Raw genomic sequence first — 19,324 nt, 5'->3', positions numbered from 1 at the left:
TTACCCCATTTTATTTGATTTATGCAAGTAAGTCCAACTATTCTTTTTTCTTCTTATGAACGAAGAATGTACAAAATTCAGCTTTCTATTTGTGCATGTCAAGACAAATGCTAGAAACTGTGAGGCACCTCAGGGGCTATTTTGACCCTAAATATCACTTACTCACATTTGCCACTGAATCTAAATGTTTTTATTTTTTCATCCCTTGTAAGCTAAGACATTGAGTTGATTGAAATAGACATGTTATCAGGGACTTGTTCATACAGTTACTCATTATCACCTCAGTTCCAAGAGTATCTTATTTCAGCAACCCAGGAGAGTTTTAAGAGAATAAAGTAAAGGGAAGGAGTGTGAATCTTGTTAGAGGGGAATGCTCCAGTAGGATATTGCAAAGAGGGGAGGTTATAAAAATTCCTCTCTCCAGTCATCTAATCTTATTACTTCAGAATTAAGGTGAGTATTCTTCTTGTCATTACAACTGTTAAAGCATTCAATATATAGTGCCAGTGGCTACTTCCTTCCTCTTGAAGATATAATGACAGCAATCTCTTTCTCTATTTTTTATCCCCCATCAAGCCCACATGCCTTCATTTACTATAAACCAACAAACTGTATACAGTAGGAAAAATGAAACAATACCAACTTGAATATGAGCAAAGCAAATTTATCTAAAAGAGATGATCTTAAAAATGGAGATAATGCATGATGAGAAAATCTTATTAGGATAAATAAATAGTAAGTATGATATATATATATATATATATATATATATATATATATATATATATATCTAGTTTCCTAGTGAATCAGCTTGAAGTTTTGGATAAGATTTTTTACCCTCAGCAAAGAATGGGTGAAAATATTGTGAGCTGATTCTAGTGAAGATTCCTGCCACTGGAAGGACACAGGAAATGACTTTAGAGGATTACAGAGGAAGGATGTTTCTTGATCTACACAGAGAAGAGAAGCAAAGAAAGCAAGTAATGAGGAGGTCACAGAAAACAAGACAGTATCCCTCTTATCCCTGATTCAAGAAGGAGTAAGAACTAGAAGAAAGAGAGAGGAACAGAACATACAGAAATCACCATATCAAATTTTTGCTGAAATAAAAAGACATAGAAGTTGTCAATTCAGTATAAAAAGCAATAGACTAAAAAGGAACTTGCAGCATTAAAATTTGTATATTAAAATTTAAAATTGTATATTAAAATGTTTATTTTGTTCATTTTCTAATTCTCATTTAATTCTGCATGAGCATGCTTTCCTTAAAAAGTCATTTGCATCTTAGATGCTTCTTTAATGCTCTGGTACATGGGGAAGGAAGAAATGAAAAGATCGATCACCTTTTATAGCTAAGAAAAATAATGTTTACTAGTAAGTAAAGGATTTAATAACTACTAATGTTTATTAGAAGTAATTTGTGTCTGGTAGGTTACAGAACCAAACATACAGGGGAACACTAGAAGACAAAGGAGAAAAAACAATTTTGTGGTTAACAGAAATAAAACTGATCACTGTGAAAAAATTAGTTCAGCAAAATTCTTAACACATTTAAAAGCAAAATTGTTCTGAAAGGAGAGGCAAGATATGGCAGGAAAGTTGAATCATAATATGCCCCACCTAAAACCCTTTAGTGGCTCAACATATAGGGCTGTGCATGACTTGGCCCTTATCTACCTCTCTAAATTTATATCTTGCTGGTCTTCTCCTCCCACTCAACACTCCACCTCCAATACCTTTGTACAAGTTGCTATCTTATTTTACTCCTCTCCGTTTTCCAACTCAAAGCTCGTTAAAATTTATTTATTCTTCAGATACCAGTTAACAACATGCTGAAATAGATTTGCCTCCTATTATACCATTAGGATAGAAAGGGAGATGATAGATGATAGATAGATAGATAGATAGATAGATAGATAGATAATATAGGTGTTAATTATACAGTATATTTAATTAATCAGGCATACAATTATTTTACAAACATGCCAATTTATCAGATAGAAAACAGCTTTGAAGAAACAATTTCTTTTTTAATTTTAATTTTTATAGAGACAGGGCCTCGCTATATTGCCCAGGCTAAGCTCAAATGATCCTCCTGCCTTGGCCTCTCAAAATGCTAGGACTATAGGTATGAGCCACAATACCCGGCCTGAAGAAACCATTTCTTATTTAATCTTACTATCTGACAGAATGAAACAGTACAGCTGGGATGAACATATATTTTAAACAAAATAACAATATTATTGTGTTCTCGTTGGAGTTTGTCATTCAATATTGTCATTGAATATTCTCACTATTCCATACAAAATACTATAGAAAGCTTATTGGGGAGCAGGTATGGTCTCATATTCAAGCTCCTATACAAAGTACATGGTAATGACATGGCTGACTCAAATGGCTTGAACATAGTCATCTTTGAATAGACAGCTGCAGAAGATATGCAATGCAACTTCTCTCTGGATAGATAATTTCATGTGCTAAAAATAAATGATTCAGAGGTCCCTACCACTGAGTTGGATAATACTTTATTATTAAGTACTTAATACAGGCAGACCATTTTAATCTCTTTACACAAAACTGACCATGAAGGTTTGGAACAATTTACAATTAGAAGCAGGTAGTTTAATAAGAATAAAACTATTTTTTGAACAAAATAAGCATCAGACACTGCTAAACATTTGTTAAGGAAAGCATGACATATGTATATAAACTTTGTTTATTTTATCCACTTTTTTTCCACAGTGTATATCATATAGTGTTATTCAATCGTATTTGTTAAATGAATGAATGATGATTGATTGTCATATAAATTAGGAACCTATAGATATAAAAAGTTGCCCAAGATCACACAGCTAGTAAGTGGGGGGCTACAGTCATGTTTCATGCTCAAAATATTCTAGATTTTTTTCCAAAATGCTTCACTATGCTGCCTTCCTATTATGTGTCATCAGATAATAATAATAAATTGGTGTATTGTCTGAATCGTATACAATATTTCATTTAAAGTATGTTTGTGTGTGCTAAAATTATCAAATCTGCTTTGCCTGTCACTATTATCACTTCATTATAATTACTCCTTAGACAGTATAACCAGAGAGCATATAATAGATTATAATTTATCATTCAGGAGACGGGTCAAATCAATGACATTATAAGCTTTCATGTGTCTCAAAAAACACCAAAATACATTTAAGAGTGTATTTTTGGAGTCAATGGTCCTGTAGAAGCATAGCTATTTATATCCTCTACATAAGGGAAAATGATCAAATGCACAATCAATCCACATATATCATTTACTAGACATTTAATTATTGTTTCACTTGAAGTACCCAGTAATGCTGTGTAAATAAAGGTTAAACAGCCACACTGACTACCATTGATTTCAGCAACAAAATAACATTCAACAAACAACTGAGTGATTGTTATGTGTGTGCCAGATACTGACTCTACTTGGCACTTTATATCCCTCAGCTCTGTAATTTTCATAGCAATTCTAAAAATGTAGATACTATTATTGTCATCTCTATTTTCAAGATTAGGAGTTTCAGACTCAGAGAGGATAAGTGACTTGCTTAAGATCAAACAACTAAATTATACATTCAAAGTGGAATTTAGTAAAATTCTTTTGCTATGTGAACATATGTTTTTAAAAAAATTATAGCCACTACTCACATTATAATCTGAGCACAGATTGAAAGGCCAGATAAAGAAAAACATGTATATAAAGCTAGTTTTTGATACCTTAATGTTATTTGCTGAATTTTTAGACTCAGTTATTTGTACTATTTAAATTTTGCTCTAAGCAAGGGCTTATGAATTAATTACTCCTTAATATATTTGTTCTTCCTAATTGTAGCATTGTTTGTTTGCTTGTTTTGTTTTGTTTCCTAAGGGCAGAGTAACCAGACTAACTGGGAGATAGGGTTTGATATTTTTATATATTTGGCTGAAAGATACAATAAACAAATATACAAGTTCTAAATATACAAATCCCATGTAAAGTAGAAGAAAGAAATTACATTAAGTTATTATGTACGAATTCAAATTAATCTATCATTTTACTTAGAGTACAAGACAAGATCAAATTTTGGCACAGACACTAAAAAGTTCTACTGATGACTCCCAGTGAAAGTGTATTGCTTTCATTTATGACTAAGTTTCCTCCTGAAAGGTAAGAACTGTTTCAATCAATTGTGTTTTGATGAAAGTCTTGTTTCCATCAAGATGTTTACAAATGCTTAACTTAAGAGATAATTTAAAATTATACTGGAAGGAAATAAAATGATTATATTAAACTGAGAAGTGTTATTTGAGTTTTCGGATATCTACAGTGTAATTGGTCTTTTAGACTTTTAGATACTACTGGGCATAGATACAAGGAAAAGAAAATCAGTATGTCAAAGACTATGCCTGCACTCTCATGTTCATTGCAACACTACTCACAATAGCCAAGATATGAAATCAACCTAAATGTCCATCAACAGATGAATGGATAAAGAAAATGTGGTATGTATACACTATGTAATACTATTTGGCCATAAAAAAAGAAGGAAATCCTGTTATTTGCAACAACATGGATGAATCTGGAAGATATAATCTGGGAGTAAAATAAGCCAGGCACGGAAATGCAAATACTTAGGGATCTCACTCATATATGGAATCTAAAATCATTAATTTCATAGAAGTAGAGTAGAATGGTGGTTACCAGAGGCTGGGGTTGTTATAGGGGAGTGTCAGTTGGGGAAGTGTTAGTCAAAGGACACATAATTACAGATAGATAGGAGGAATAAGTTCAAGAGCTCTATTGTATCCGTCCCCAACCATTTTGGCACCAGGCACCGGTTTCGTGGAAGACAATTTTTCCACAGATGGAGGTGGGAAAGATGATTTCAGGATGAAACCGTCCCACCTTAGATCATCAGGTATTAGTTAGATTGTCATAAGGAGCAGGCAACCTAGATCCCTGAGATGTCAACTTCACAATAGGTTTCGTGCTCCTATGAGAATCTAATGTCACCACTGATCTGAAAGGAGGCAGGTCTCAAGTGGTAATGCATGCTTGCCCACCGCTCACCTCCTGCTGTGTGGCCTGGTTCCTAACAGGCTACCAATCCGTACCATTCTGCAGCCCAGTGGTTGGAGACCCCTGCTCTACTGTACTGCATGGTGACTATAGTGAACGACAATATATTATATTCTTTGAAAATGCAAAGAAAGTGGATGTTAAGGGTTCTGACAACAAAGGAGAACTACATCAGGCAATGCATTTGTTAACTAGCTAAATTTAACCATTCTACCATGTATATACATTTCAAGACATCATGTTGTACACAATAAATACATACAACTTGTATGTCAGTTAAAAAAATAATTTAAGGCCGGGCGCGGTGGCTCAAGCCTGTAATCCCAGCACTTTGGGAGGCCGAGGCGGGTGGATCACGAGGTCAAGAGATCGAGACCATCCTGGTCAACATGGTGAAACCCCGTCTCTACTAAAAAAAAAATACAAAAAATTAGCTGGGCATGGTGGCGCGTGCCTGTAATCCCAGCTACTCAGGAGGCTGAGGCAGGAGAATTGCCTGAACCCAGGAGGCGGAGGTTGCGGTGAGCCGAGATCGCGCCATTGCACTCCAGCCTGGGTAACAAGAGCGAAACTCCATCTCAAAAAAAAAAAAAAATAAATAATTTAAAAAAGAAATATATTTAGAGATTGATCCAGCTCTGATACTTTGCCTCTGTACAAATTTGGCCAAGTTTGTTTTACTCACTGAGCCTTATTTTCCTTATCTGATAAATGTGGATAATAAAAGAACCTACATAACTCATCAGTTTTGAGGACTAGTGATCATAAAATGGTGCTTAGCACACTGTTTCAACCATAGTAAACAATATATAAATGGTAGCTAGTCTTATTAGTAGACACAAAGTGTTTACAAGCACTATTTAATTCCATTGCATGTGTGTCTGTATGTTTAACTCTATACAGGAGCTTCTTCTGCTTTACATTACCATTTAATAATATAATAGTGAATAAGTTAGCTTTTGGTGTGTAACAAACAATGTCAAGATCCCAGTGACAAACAGTAATAAGCACCAATTGTTCATGTATCTGAGACTGGGCTGGGAAGTTCTATTTGTCTGGATTTGCTCATCTGTCTGTGGGTTAGCTTGCTGGTCACTAACACAACTGGGGTGGGTAGGATGTGTGAGCTCTGCTTCCTGACTCTTTTCCTCCAGTATATGGATTAGCGAACCAAATTCAGGGTACTACCTGCTTTTGTAAGTAACATTTCATTGGAACACTGACCTGTCCATTTTTTAGAGTATTGTGTATGGTTGTTTTTTTACCATAACAGCAGAGTGAAGTCATTGCAACAGAGAACATATGATCCATAAAGCCTAAAGTATTTATTACCTGGCCCTTTCCCAAAAAAGTTTGCCAACCAAACTAAAAGACTAAGCCCAGTTATATCCTCCTGCTGATAATAAAGAAGGAAAAAGTAAGCATCAATCCATATATCCTTTTTTAGCCCTGTTTGTGTCCCATTGGCTAATGCCCAATTGGCCAGAGAAAATCACAAGCCTGAGCCCAGAGTCAAGTGGCAAGGTACTGCAGTAACAGAGTGAGGGAATGGACACAGAAGGTGAAATGATTGGGGCCAATAATGCAATCTACCTGAACTAATTTTCATAATTTTTTTAGGAATATTCACAAGTGAGCACATATTTGAAACTTGCTACTTTCTCCTACTTTCAGCAACACTTTGTGTACATTGAGAAGCAATAATCTCCCCTAATAGCTGACAAACTTTTTTATCAAGGGACCATATGACCCCTATTACAACTACTCAAATCTGTTGTAACATTGAAGGAGCCATAGACCATATGTAAACAAATGGATGTGGCTGTAAATAACAAAGCCTTATTCACAAAACAGACAGGCCACAGTTTGCCTGCTCCTAGTCTACCCCATATAGAGAATAAGAAAATTGGGGCACAAAGAACTTAGACCAGTCGCTAAGGATCACACAGCTAATCGATGATTAAACAGGATCAAGAGCTACAGTCACACAGTGGCCAACTCAGCAGATGTAATTAATATGTTTGGTCCACACAAAGTTATAAAAAAATTTGAGCTATTTGGCAACATGTAAAAATTAGGAGAATTCACATAAATACCTGGCTGTCAAGTTTTTTTAAAGATTGGAACATATAAAAGTATTGTACTCATATTCTCACAATACAAAATTGGTTACAGCCAAGTAACTGCCATCCCATTAGATGTACTCTCGGCTTCACCATTTTTGTGACCCTGCATTTGGCCCAGGTTACCCATTTACATGAATTCTCTGGCCCCTGTGGGCGTATAAATGTACTGTCACAGCCTTGGAGTCTAGGCATCCTAATATTCTAGTTCCAGATCTTTTCTTCTTGACTACTTTATCTGGCCAAGCCACTCTGATATGGTGAGTTTTAGGTTTTAAAACTTGGCTTTAAATTTTAAGAACTCCTTTTGCTGTGAAGAAGTATTTTCCTCCTCTACGGATTTCTGGAGATGATCGGGTTTTCTGATTTAATTAGTTTAGAATCCATAAAGATGTGTTTCAGAGAAGTGATTTGTGACCAAATCTCTCCTTTATTACAGTAGAAAGTATAATTTGCAGTGTCTACTAGATGATTTTAAACTGTGGATTGTCTTTAATAAATATTTCTTAGCACCTGAGCTAGAAATATTGGGAGAGAAAGTGAAAAAAAAAGTGATTTAAGAGCAAGTGCTCTTTGCATACACTTCTGTGCCTATCTTATTAAAATTTTATGGTCATTAAATGAATTTTAGGCTTGAGAATTATTTGGTGCCAAGACAGTTGATAGATTTACATTCACAGATATTCCTTGTCTTCATTTGAAAATAGGTGAAAACAATGACATCCTTAGAAAATTCCACCTTGTGCAGTGAGATTTGTACATGATTGGTATCTTCTGCTAAGTAGCTTCCTTTGTTCAGGAGTTCTTAACAAGCACTTAATTATGATTAAAGATAGTTCACCATACACATTTACATCATACAATAAATACCTGTAATAACAACTCCCAAAGGCTTGTACTGGATCCCGTATTACAGACTTAAGGTCATACCTGTGGGGAAAAAAAGAAAATAGAATGAAACTATCATTAATTAGCTTGTATTATAATAGCAATCAACATGCTAGGTGCTTCACAGATCTTTAGCTTAATTTAGTCCACAAAACAACCCATTTGAATAGGCATTTTTATAATTCCCATTTCACAGTGGAGGTAACTGAAGTTCAGTGTGCATAAGTAATCTGCCCAAAGCCATGCTAAGTGGCAAAGCTGAATTTTTAAAATTTATTTTAACTTAGATACAAGGGATATATGTATAGGTTTGTTACATGGGTATGTTGCACCCAGGTAGTGAGCATAGTACCCGATAGGCAGTTTTTCAACTCACATACCTCTCTTTACCCTCCCCCATCTAATAGGTCACAGTGTCTATTGTTCCCATGTTTATGTGTATGTGTAGAGCTGGATTTTTCATGCAACCCTGTCAGGTTACTGTGTAGTGTGTTACTTGGGGGTAGAATCATTGTAATGGATGTGTCTGGTAGCCAAAAAAACTAAGAAATATAGTGATGGCTTTGTATTTAGCTAGCTAGCTCAACAAGATCAGAGCAGGGCCCAATCAGGGCTAAAGGCAATGATCAAAGATAAAATAAGCAAAGCTACTATAAGGTTTCCATATTACAAAAAGGTATCTCTTTGTCATTATACACAGAATGAGGCTAGTGCTGTTATGCTAACTCTGGCAGTCAAATTAAAAATTCTTGCTTTGGGAGGTTTGTTCACAGAAGTGTTCCCAATTTGCAGAATTCTAATAAAAGGCTTTCAAACATTCATCAATCCAGTGTAAGCTATTGTGGCATTCTTTTCGTCAAGGATTTTGAGTGAGATTATTTGCCTGTGGTTATTAAGGCACTTGTAGAGGCATAAAAAGTAAGCTCTCTTGAAAAAGGATTTAACTCATTAAATTCTGTTCTGCCTGACATACACACTTGGATTGTTCTGTCTTCTCCTCAGAGAAAATTGGTGCATATTCCCCTTGCCCTGCAAAACTACTGGTAATTGTGCTGACAGAAAATTTCTAAGAATGCCTCTTGGCATGATATAAGGTGAATTCTTACATGAAAATAAATAGAAGATGTTTTCCAAAGAGCGATTTAAGTGGTTGAGTGCAATTTGCAACAAGATTTTGTACACACAGTTGCATGTCTAATTCAGCATGAATATTGCATGTGGAAAGCATCAGATGTTCAAAAAAGATTCTGTGCACAGACCAACATTCTCATCACCACCCATTTTATCATTGGTGTTAATGACCCTAAAGGTGGGCATATAGTTTGAGGTATACTTATTGTTGCATCAAATTCTTCCTTAACGTTTAAAACAGTTGCTGTATAAAAACAGTGGAAAGTCGTTTGATTAGCTAGCCATAGTCAAATGGTGATTATCATTCAAATTTTTATTTTTGTTTTGTCTACCTATGTCTTTTTTCTTCATTGTATACTGTTTATTTTTAATATTTTTATAACTCATTTTCTATGTTTCCTGATCCTTTCCAAGTTACTTTTATTACATTAATAATATCAGAAGAGTAAAGCAAGGCAACAAAGCATAAATACAATATTTACATATGTAAGTTTTACACTGCCTACTTGAGGCCATCCTAGTTAACTGATACCAGTTTGTTGTTTTTGTACGTGCAACTTGAAATAGAAGAAAAACTCAAATTTTAATAATACACTGAAATTAGGATGCTTGGATATTTTGCATATGTGACATAATTAAAACCTGGAACCTTAGCTACAAGGGAGACTGGAAATGTAACTTACAACTTTCCAGCATCTGCCATTCAAGAAGATACTTTAAGAGTTGAAACAGTTATTGAATAAATCAGTCTACCACATCTGCTATATCAAAAGGCTGGAAAAAAAACTTACCACAAGTTCTAGTTTTAAAAAATTGAGGAATGGAGGTTACTTTAAGAAGGGGTTTAATACTTATAAATAATTTAAGCATACAAATGAGTTTTTTAATAAATCACCATTAAAGTGCTGGCACATTTTGGACATACACTTAATTGCTGTTCATAAGAATTCAATATTCAAATAATATTTATTGAACACCTACATTATTAAAGGAATTGTGTGAGAGTAGTTAGACATGGTTCCTGTCCTTGAGAAATTTACATTCTAACAGCTAATATAAGAGCTAGGAACAATTAACAATACAAAGTAAAATGTGCATGTATTGATGGAGTGTTAACTGCATTAGTGAGGACTCAGGAAAAGTTTCAGGAAGGATGTAGCATTTGAACTTGGCCTTAAAGAATGTGTAAGGCAAAGAAAAGTCAAATTAATACTTGTAATTTTATAGCATTTCTTCAGTCTACAGAATACATTTACATGTATTTTCTCATTCCACTTTCACAGCAATTACCTCATATAACTAGTGAAATGTTTTCCCTGTTCCGTAAATAAGGAAATTGAAGTTCAGACCACACATCTGGGAAGCAGCAGAGATGAAAAATGAACTCATCTGTTTCATGCCAATCCTACTGATGGACAATATCACATTGACACTACCGCAAGGATTTAGAAACATAGGAATAGAGGAATGGGTATTTCAGGTAAAGAAAGCAGTATGAAGAAAATTACATTGGAATAAAAGTTGTTATTCAATAAAGACTGCAAGAAATTTAGTTTGGCTGGATTGTAAGGGACACAAAGTAAAGAGACAAGCTAGCAACAGTGGGTGAAGGATAATTGTGAATATCAAGCTAAAGCATCTGTAGGCATTAAGCATACAATTAAACTTTTAGAAAGACATGATTACTGCAGTGATTTATAAAAAATCATGCATCAATTTGTAGGATGGAAATGCAGTGTGTGAACGACCGGAAGACTGAATAAGAAGAAATAGGATCTCATAATTGCCTAGGAAAGAGCAATGAGTGTAAATTAGTCTGGTTGAATTATGAATCAAGACTTTCATCTGTAGCAACATGATTAACTAGATGCTTTGACACACACCTTAGCAATCGCCAAAATACAGAGGTGATGTATAAAATCTAACAAATATATTTTTCAAATCAACACATAGCTGAGCTCATAGCAAAGTAAGGAAAATGCCCAGGGATTAAAACTGAAGTGACAGCTAGAAAAAAAAAAAAATGATACACCGAAGTTGAACCTGCTAGACCCCTGGGAATGTTTGCCAATCTTGTTAACTATAAGGCTTGTTTTTTAATAATCCACTACCTAGGAATAGGACTAGGTGACACATTCTTGGGCTTATATAAGGTATAGAGCTGAAACAGAATCTCCTCATACCTCAAAACCTGAAACAACTCAATGAATGAGTAGATTGGGGAAAAAAAATCTACCTAATGGCAAAGGCAAATAAGGAAAATAAACTTAGCTCTGAATACATAAGAGCTCCCTGAGAGAAGTATCTTATCAATAGGACTAACCGTATCTGGTTTTAGGGTTTTAATTTGTAATAGTTGCATGATCCAGGAAATCATAAACTGAGAAATTAATTTAGTTTAATCTTCCGTTGGTAGTAAACTGGGGTGTCTTTCAGAATCAAGCACAAGTTTATGGAGGTATGGACCCTCACACCAGGATTTCCAGGATTCCACAGATAAAGTCACAATTGATCATGCATTCATAATCAAAAATTATCAAACATATTATACAACTTAAGGCAGTGACAGTGGTTGAGACAGTAACTGCAACATGATTTTTGCTTCTGCATAAATTTCCTCATGCACACACACACTCACACAGCAACTCAATGTTATGAGCCTATCATAACAAGAGTAATCCATAGACAGTAAATCCAGGTGATAAGGTATCATCTCAAAATCAAGAATATGAGTGAATGGGGCCAAATCATTTAGCAGTAAAACCCACGAAGGAGTAGCAGTTGTGTGGGAGACATTAAAGGCAACATTTGGCAAACTCAAGATCTGGAAAACACAGAAATCACCAAAAAATGCTCACTCTCAGAAGAATGCTTCTGTATTCAAACTGGAGCACTCTGAAGGTAGCTGTGGCAACAACAGTTGAAACTGAGAGGGGCCTTTGCGGGTCTCAATGTAATTAATACAAGGGAATTCAAAGGTGCTAGGGTGTCCTGTGCTCTCAAGGCTTTGGAAATGCCCAATGAAAGAACTCTCCCAGAAGACTGTAATCCTATACAAAAAAGAAACTACTGAGAGTAGAATACAAAAGTATTGTGTGAGAGGAGTTAGACATGGATAAGAACATTCATATAATACTGAAAAAAAGGGAAAAGAACTGGCAATGCATACTACTGAACGCAGTGAGCTTTTATTACCTTGCAATATAACAGAAGAGGAAGTCCTAGGGCAATGAAGCTAGGGAAGCTACTCTGACCCACCCCAAGAGCCTGCGTTGTGAAAGTGTAAGAAACCCCACGTCGCTTAAGCATGAGCGAGAAAAAAGGAGGGTGGTTGAGCCCCATATAAAGATACGGTAAGAAAAAAAAAGGATAATGATCCACAAAACACACTAAGAAAATGATGACACATGAGAAAAAAATTTGGCCACAAAGCTGATGAACCTACTATTTCAAGCCAAATGTAATTATGAAAAAAATTAGAGCAGAACAACACACATCAGAATTAGAAAAGTTAATAAAGGAGATAGCTAGTCTGCTGTAGCTGATGAAGCTCAGGTAAGAATTTTACAAATAAAAAAATTAAGAAAAATAACAAGGAACACAAAAGAGGATGGATGGACTGAAAGTACAGTAAGTGAACTAGAGAGAAGAAAGCAAAAGCAAAGATAAACATATATGAAGAAATATTTTTTCTTTATTTTTGAAAGTGATAAATACTGACAATAGATGAAGAAAATGCAACATATATGCAAAAGGAGAGTTAGCTGCATGCTCTCACTCATAAGTGGGTGTTGAACAATGAGAACACATGGACACAGGGAAGATAATATCACACACCGGGGCCTGTTGCGGGGTGGGGGGGCTGGGAGAGGGATAGCAGGGGGTGGGGTGATTGGGGAGAGATAGCATCAGGAGAAATACCTAATGTAGATGACAGGGGTGGGGACGGGGCAGGGGTGATGGATGCAGCAAACCATCATGGCATGTGTATACCTATGTAACAATCCTGCATGATCTGCACATGTACCCCAGAACTTAAAATATTTTCTAGAAAAGGAGTGTTAGAAGCATAAGAGCAAACAGAAAACTATAAATATTAAAAACCATAACCAAGAGTACTTTCCTGAAGTTAAACAAGATTTGAAGTTACAAGTTACTTGAGATAATCAACCCTCAATGACGAATGTAAAGGTATATTCTAGCAAAAGTTTCATCTATTGAAAGTAAAACACCTTTTGGGAATACAGGTAAAAATACCAACCAAATGGGTTTTAAAAATTAGATTAGCATTAAACTTGTTGATTACAATGCTTTAAATGACTTAAGTTCCTAAAGTCATTTAAGAAATTCAAAGAATTTGAGAAACACCATACAAATTGTTGTGAATATGCAAGAATTTAGGGAATACTACACTTACAAGTTTTTTCCTGGATAATCTACTGAAGAATAAGCTTCACACTACAAAAAGCAATATTAAAATGGTTGTGAGCATTAAATATATTCAATTATATGACTAACATTGAATAATGGGGATAAAGACAAATGGATATATGTAAATGATATTGACTCTTCCAATTACGATATATTGCAACTATTTAAAATGGTGAGGAGAAGTAGATTCAATGTTTAATTTAGGGATATAGCTGAAATTCAGATGATTTGGGAAAGAAAGATGAAAAGAAAAGGATTTTAGCTATTTTTAATAATGCTTATTTTTAGAAACAAATAGAAGAAAGTATCTTGAAAGAAGAGACTAAAGATAGTATATAAGGGAATAATCTAAAGGCAATTAGTCAAACAAAAAGTAAAATCTTCCTAAATACTAGCATTAACACCTAAGGGGGGAGAGAGAGGGAGAGAAAGAAGCGGGACAGAGGGTACAAAAAACTGTCTAGAGAAAAACTTTAGAGCTTGATAAAGAACAGAATCGCCGGGCGCGGTGGCTCAAGCCTGTAATCCCAGCACTTTGGGAGGCCGAGGCGGGTGGATCACGAGGTCAAGAGATCGAGACCATACTGGTCAACATGGTGAAACCCCGTCTCTACTAAAAATACAAAACATTAGCTGGGCATGGTGGCGCATGCCTGTAATCCCAGCTACTGAGGAGGCTGAGGCAGGAGAATTGCCTGAACCCAGGAGGCGGAGGTTGCGGTGACCCGAGATCGTGCCATTGCACTCCAGGGCAACAAGAGTGAAACTCGGTCTCAAAAAAAAAAAAAAAAAAGAACAGAATCAAGACTAAATATATCACAGTTATTAATAAATACAAATAATCATGACTCACAAATTAAAGGAACACTATTTTTTAGATTGACTAAAAAGTAATACCAAACCTACACTTTTTACAAAGACACATCTAACCATAAAGAAATCAAAAGGTTAAAAACAAAAGGTGCCAGTTTTCATACCTAACAAAAGTAAGTAAAAGAGAGTAAGAGTCAAGAACTTGATAGCTAACGAGCTAGAATTCAGACTAAAATGTAAGAGACAAACAACTTAAATCACTAAGCTTACAACTCAGAATGATGAGGCATTAATATATAATATAACATATATATATATATTAGTATGCCAATATCCAATTCATATGAAATGGACACAAATTTAGAAAGTATAAAGAAGATGTAAACAGCATAATCAATATCATATAGGTAAATATTATCCCTTGTGCCCTGAATTATAGAGAACCTTTTGGAGTGCTTATAAAACATTTGTGAAAACTGACTGCATAATAGAGTACCTTTAAAATGTCAATAACTCTAAAAAATCAAAATGTTACAGATAGAATTCTTTATTGCCATAAACAAAAAAATAACAAAATATATATTTTAATTACCTAAAAATGTTTAAAAACATGCCAGTAAGCAGCTCTTAGGTCAAAGTAGAAATATAAAACAATAATTGGACAATTTCTTGTAAATAGCAATAATGAAATACAGCAAAAGCAATTATCAGAGGAAAAATATGCAATTCAATACCTATATAAACAGAACTGAAAAACAAAAATTAATAAATTACTCAAATGTTAAAAGACCAGAGCAAAAAATAAAAATAAACCAAAAGAAAAAATAAGAAAATAATGATAAAATCAGATATTAATGAGTTAGAAGATAGAAAACTGTAGAAATCATACATAAAAAGGCAAGCAAGCAAGCTAGTTCATTGGAAAAAATTCCAAAAGATTGATCAATCACCAGGTGACCTAATAAAGCAGAGAAAGGAGCCACAAGTGCACATAAGCAGAAATGACAAGTGGAAAATAACTATCAATTATTTTACGTGAGACTGTTTTGCACATATCTATACAATTCCATTTTAAAGTCTAGAAACAATAAAAAATTCCTTAAAAATACAGTTTACAAAATTTGAGCAAAAATAAAAATACTATACAGACCATTTTTCATAGACAAATCGAAACAGTTGTAAAGAATTCACCTGCAATAAAGCACTAGACCTATATGGCTTCCCAGGGGAAGTTCCATTAAGACCTTTTAAAGATCTGCTCATCTTAATGCTTCCAAAACTATTCAAGAGCATGTAAAAAGAAAAAAAAAATCCAAATTCATTTTATGTAGCAAATATAATATTAATATCCAAATGAAAATTATAGTCTGCTATCACTTATAAATATTTGATGCAAAATTCTTAAATAAAACATTAGCAAACAGAATCCAGAAACACGTTGAAAAGTAACACTTTATTTGGGATTGCATAACTAATTGGGGTTTATTTAAGAATGTAGCTTTTAGTTCAACATGAAGAGAAAATTTGCACAATTGTCATATTAATAGAAAGAAAAAATCATTATCATCTTTATAAGAAACCTAAAATCTGTATCAGTGAATTCAGCAGCCATTAATTTGAAGTATTTTTTTTTTGTTTGTTGTTTGTTTTGAAACACAGTCTCAATCCATCACCCAGGCTGGAGTGCAGTGGCACAATCTCAGCTCACTGCAACCTCTGCCTCCCAGGTACAAGCAATTCTCATGCCTCAGCCTCCCAAGTGGCCGGACTTACAGGTTCATGCCATCACATCTGGCTAGTTGTTGTATTTTTAGTAGAGATGGGTTTTTGCTATGTTGGCTAGGCTGGTCTTGAATTCAAGACCTGAAGTGATCCACCTACCTTGGCCTTCCAAAATGCTGGGATTACAGGAATGAGCCACTGTGCCCAGCCAATTTTTTAAAATATTAAATTAATTGTAAATCAATGAATACTTTAATACAAATGGCATCAGCCCCCAAATCAGTATATTTCTCAATTGGTAAACATCAGAGACATCCCCCCTAAAGTACATTCACTATCTGCAGCACTACTCACTTAGCATTAGATGCATTAGCCAATGTCGTTGTAAAAGAGAAACCAATTGCTATGTCTGAATCATACTGTAGCTTTTTTTTTTTTAAGTTTCAATGATAGAATTAGATCCATTTTCTTCACACGTTAGACCAGGATAAATTCCAAATAGCTCTGATATCTATTTATTAAAAATGAATCAGGCTCAGTGGTTCATACCTGTCCTTTCCCCAATGTATATATCCAAAAGAAAGAAAATCTGTATATCAAAGAGATATCTGTGCTTTCATGTTTATTGCAGTGCTATTCACCAAGGCCAAGATATAAAATCAACCTATGTGTCCACAAATGGATGAATTGATAAAGAAAATGTGGCATATATACACAATGAAAAATTAGCCATACAAAGAATGAAATCCTGTCATTTGCAACAAAATGGTGCTATAATCACTCACATATTACTGATATTGAGTAATGATGCTATAAACTAGGTGAAGAAGAGTTTGACAATATCTAGCAAAATTACATATATGCATTTTCCTATTGAACCAAGAATGCCACTTCTAAGAGACAGCCCCAAAATATATTGCCAAATATATGAAAAGACATGTACAAGGCTATTCACTTCAACATCATTTGTAATATCAATGAGCTGGATGCAACTCAAATTCCATTAATGAGTAATTGACTGAATAAAGTGTGATTACATACACACAATGGAGTGCTACGCAGAGTTTGAAATTGAAATGAAGATGTCTTTTCTACTAAAGAGTGATCTCAACAATATAATATTCAGAGAAACAGAGAGAAAAAGAAGGAAAGAATAAATAGATGAAGGGAGAGAGAGTGGAAGGAAGAAGGAAAAGAAGAAAGAAAGGAAAGAAGAAAAAGAAAGAAAGAAAGAAAGAAAAGAAAGAAAGAAGGAAAGAAAGAAAGAAAAGAAAGAAAGGGAGAAAGGAAGAAAGGAAGAAGAAAGAAAGAAAGAAAGAAAGAAAGAAAGAAAGAAAGAAAGAAAAAAGAAAGAAAGAAAGAAGGAAAAGAAAAGAAAGAAAGAAAGAAAAGAAAAGAAAGAAAGGGAGAAAGGAAGAAAGGAAGGGGAGGAGACAGTGATATGATATACTACATTTGAGAATGGAGACAGTAGATATAGGTAATAGATGCATTAGGATTAGATTAATTGAAGTTCAATGATTAGAGATACCAAAAAGATCCTAAATTTATATTCGAAAAAGATTACCTAGAGAGTCTGGAGGAGAGAATAGGAAGGGCTCAGATATGAAAGTTAAATCTCTCAGAATGCACCCTCATTTAGAGTTTTGACTTGGGAATCATTTAATTCTTTTTTCATAACTGAAGGAAAAACTAAATAAAAAGTAAAAAAATTCTTATAAGTCTTTTTTTTATAATTGAAGGAAAAACTAAATAAAAAGTTAAAAAAAATTCTTATAAGTCAAAAACAAACTAAAATAATGAGGCTAATTATATATCAAATGGATGTCCTCACCTACACAGGGAAAAATAATTTCAAGCAACCTTACAAAACAGTATTTTGAATGTAGATCCCTATATATGAAAGGAAAAAAATTAAAAATCTTCAACTATTTTTAGCTATCTTATTGTTGATGATTATGTTATTATTACTGCTTTGAATCTCTTGTATATTATAGAATAAAGCAAATAAGCGATGCTATCCTGGGTGACAGAGTGAGATTCTGTCTCAGAAAAATAAGTAAATACACACACACACACAGTCACATACATACATACACACACACACACACACATACACACATACACACATATATATATATACTTTCTAGCTCTCTTCACTGAAAGAGACCAGAAGAAATGGCAGTGCTGTAGTAATGAACAGCCCTAGATCCCAGATTGTGGTATTCAAAGACCATCTTTTATTAAAAGAGTTCCTGGAAGAAATGGTGTTTCCAGATCTGAGGAATAAAATATACAAAATAAGCCCAAATGACTTGTCCAGCTAGAAAATTAGGATATTTATTTATTTATTTATTTATTTTGAGAGAGTATTGCTCTGTTGCCCACGCTGGAGTGCAGTGGCACAATCTCAGCTCACTGCAACCTATGCCTCCCGAGTTCAAGTGATTCTCCCACCTCAGCCTCCCCAGTAGCTGGGACTACAGGCGTGTACCACCATCCCCAGCTAATTTTTGTATTTTTCAGAGAGACAGGGTTTCACCATGTTGGGCAGGCCAGTCTTGAACTCCTGATCTTAGTTGACCCAGCTGCCTCAGCCTCCCAAAGTGCTGGGATTACAGGCATGAGCCACCATGCCTGGCCTGGTAAGTTAGGAAATTTTGAAAGATTACTGATGTTGCTTCAAAAAGACACTGTCCTGAGATGAGACAATTAGTTTATCACAGGGGATAATGACAATTAGTCAAAATACAGCAAATAAGTAAAAGTCCATGTGTTCATACTTATACATTTAAAAATGATTATTGATCACTTTAGGAGACTGTTGAGTCACCAATGCATTATTTTGAAAATTGGCAGAAAGGAAAGAAGAATTTAGCCTGCCTTTCACATGCTAACAATTTCAAAAGAGTGAGATCATTAATGAGGGAAAGAAGTTTCTCTTTACAGATGAATTCCAGCTAATGAATTCAGAAGAAACAATAAAATTTTAAAAATCACTATTTTGCAATACCTAATGAAATAATGGATATGGGCAATAACCATAAATGACTGCTATAATCTTTTGTTGAAATGTTGAATGCAAACTTTATATTGGTGTTACAGGTTGAGTTGTATCCCCTCCAAATTCGTA

This window comes from Sapajus apella, unplaced genomic scaffold (genome assembly GCF_009761245.1).
Source record: "Sapajus apella isolate SASKATOON/1434 unplaced genomic scaffold, GSC_monkey_1.0 scaffold73, whole genome shotgun sequence".
NCBI lineage: Eukaryota > Metazoa > Chordata > Mammalia > Primates > Cebidae > Sapajus > Sapajus apella.
The sequence above is the reverse complement of the archived record's forward strand: the minus strand, read 5'-3'. Positions refer to the sequence as shown.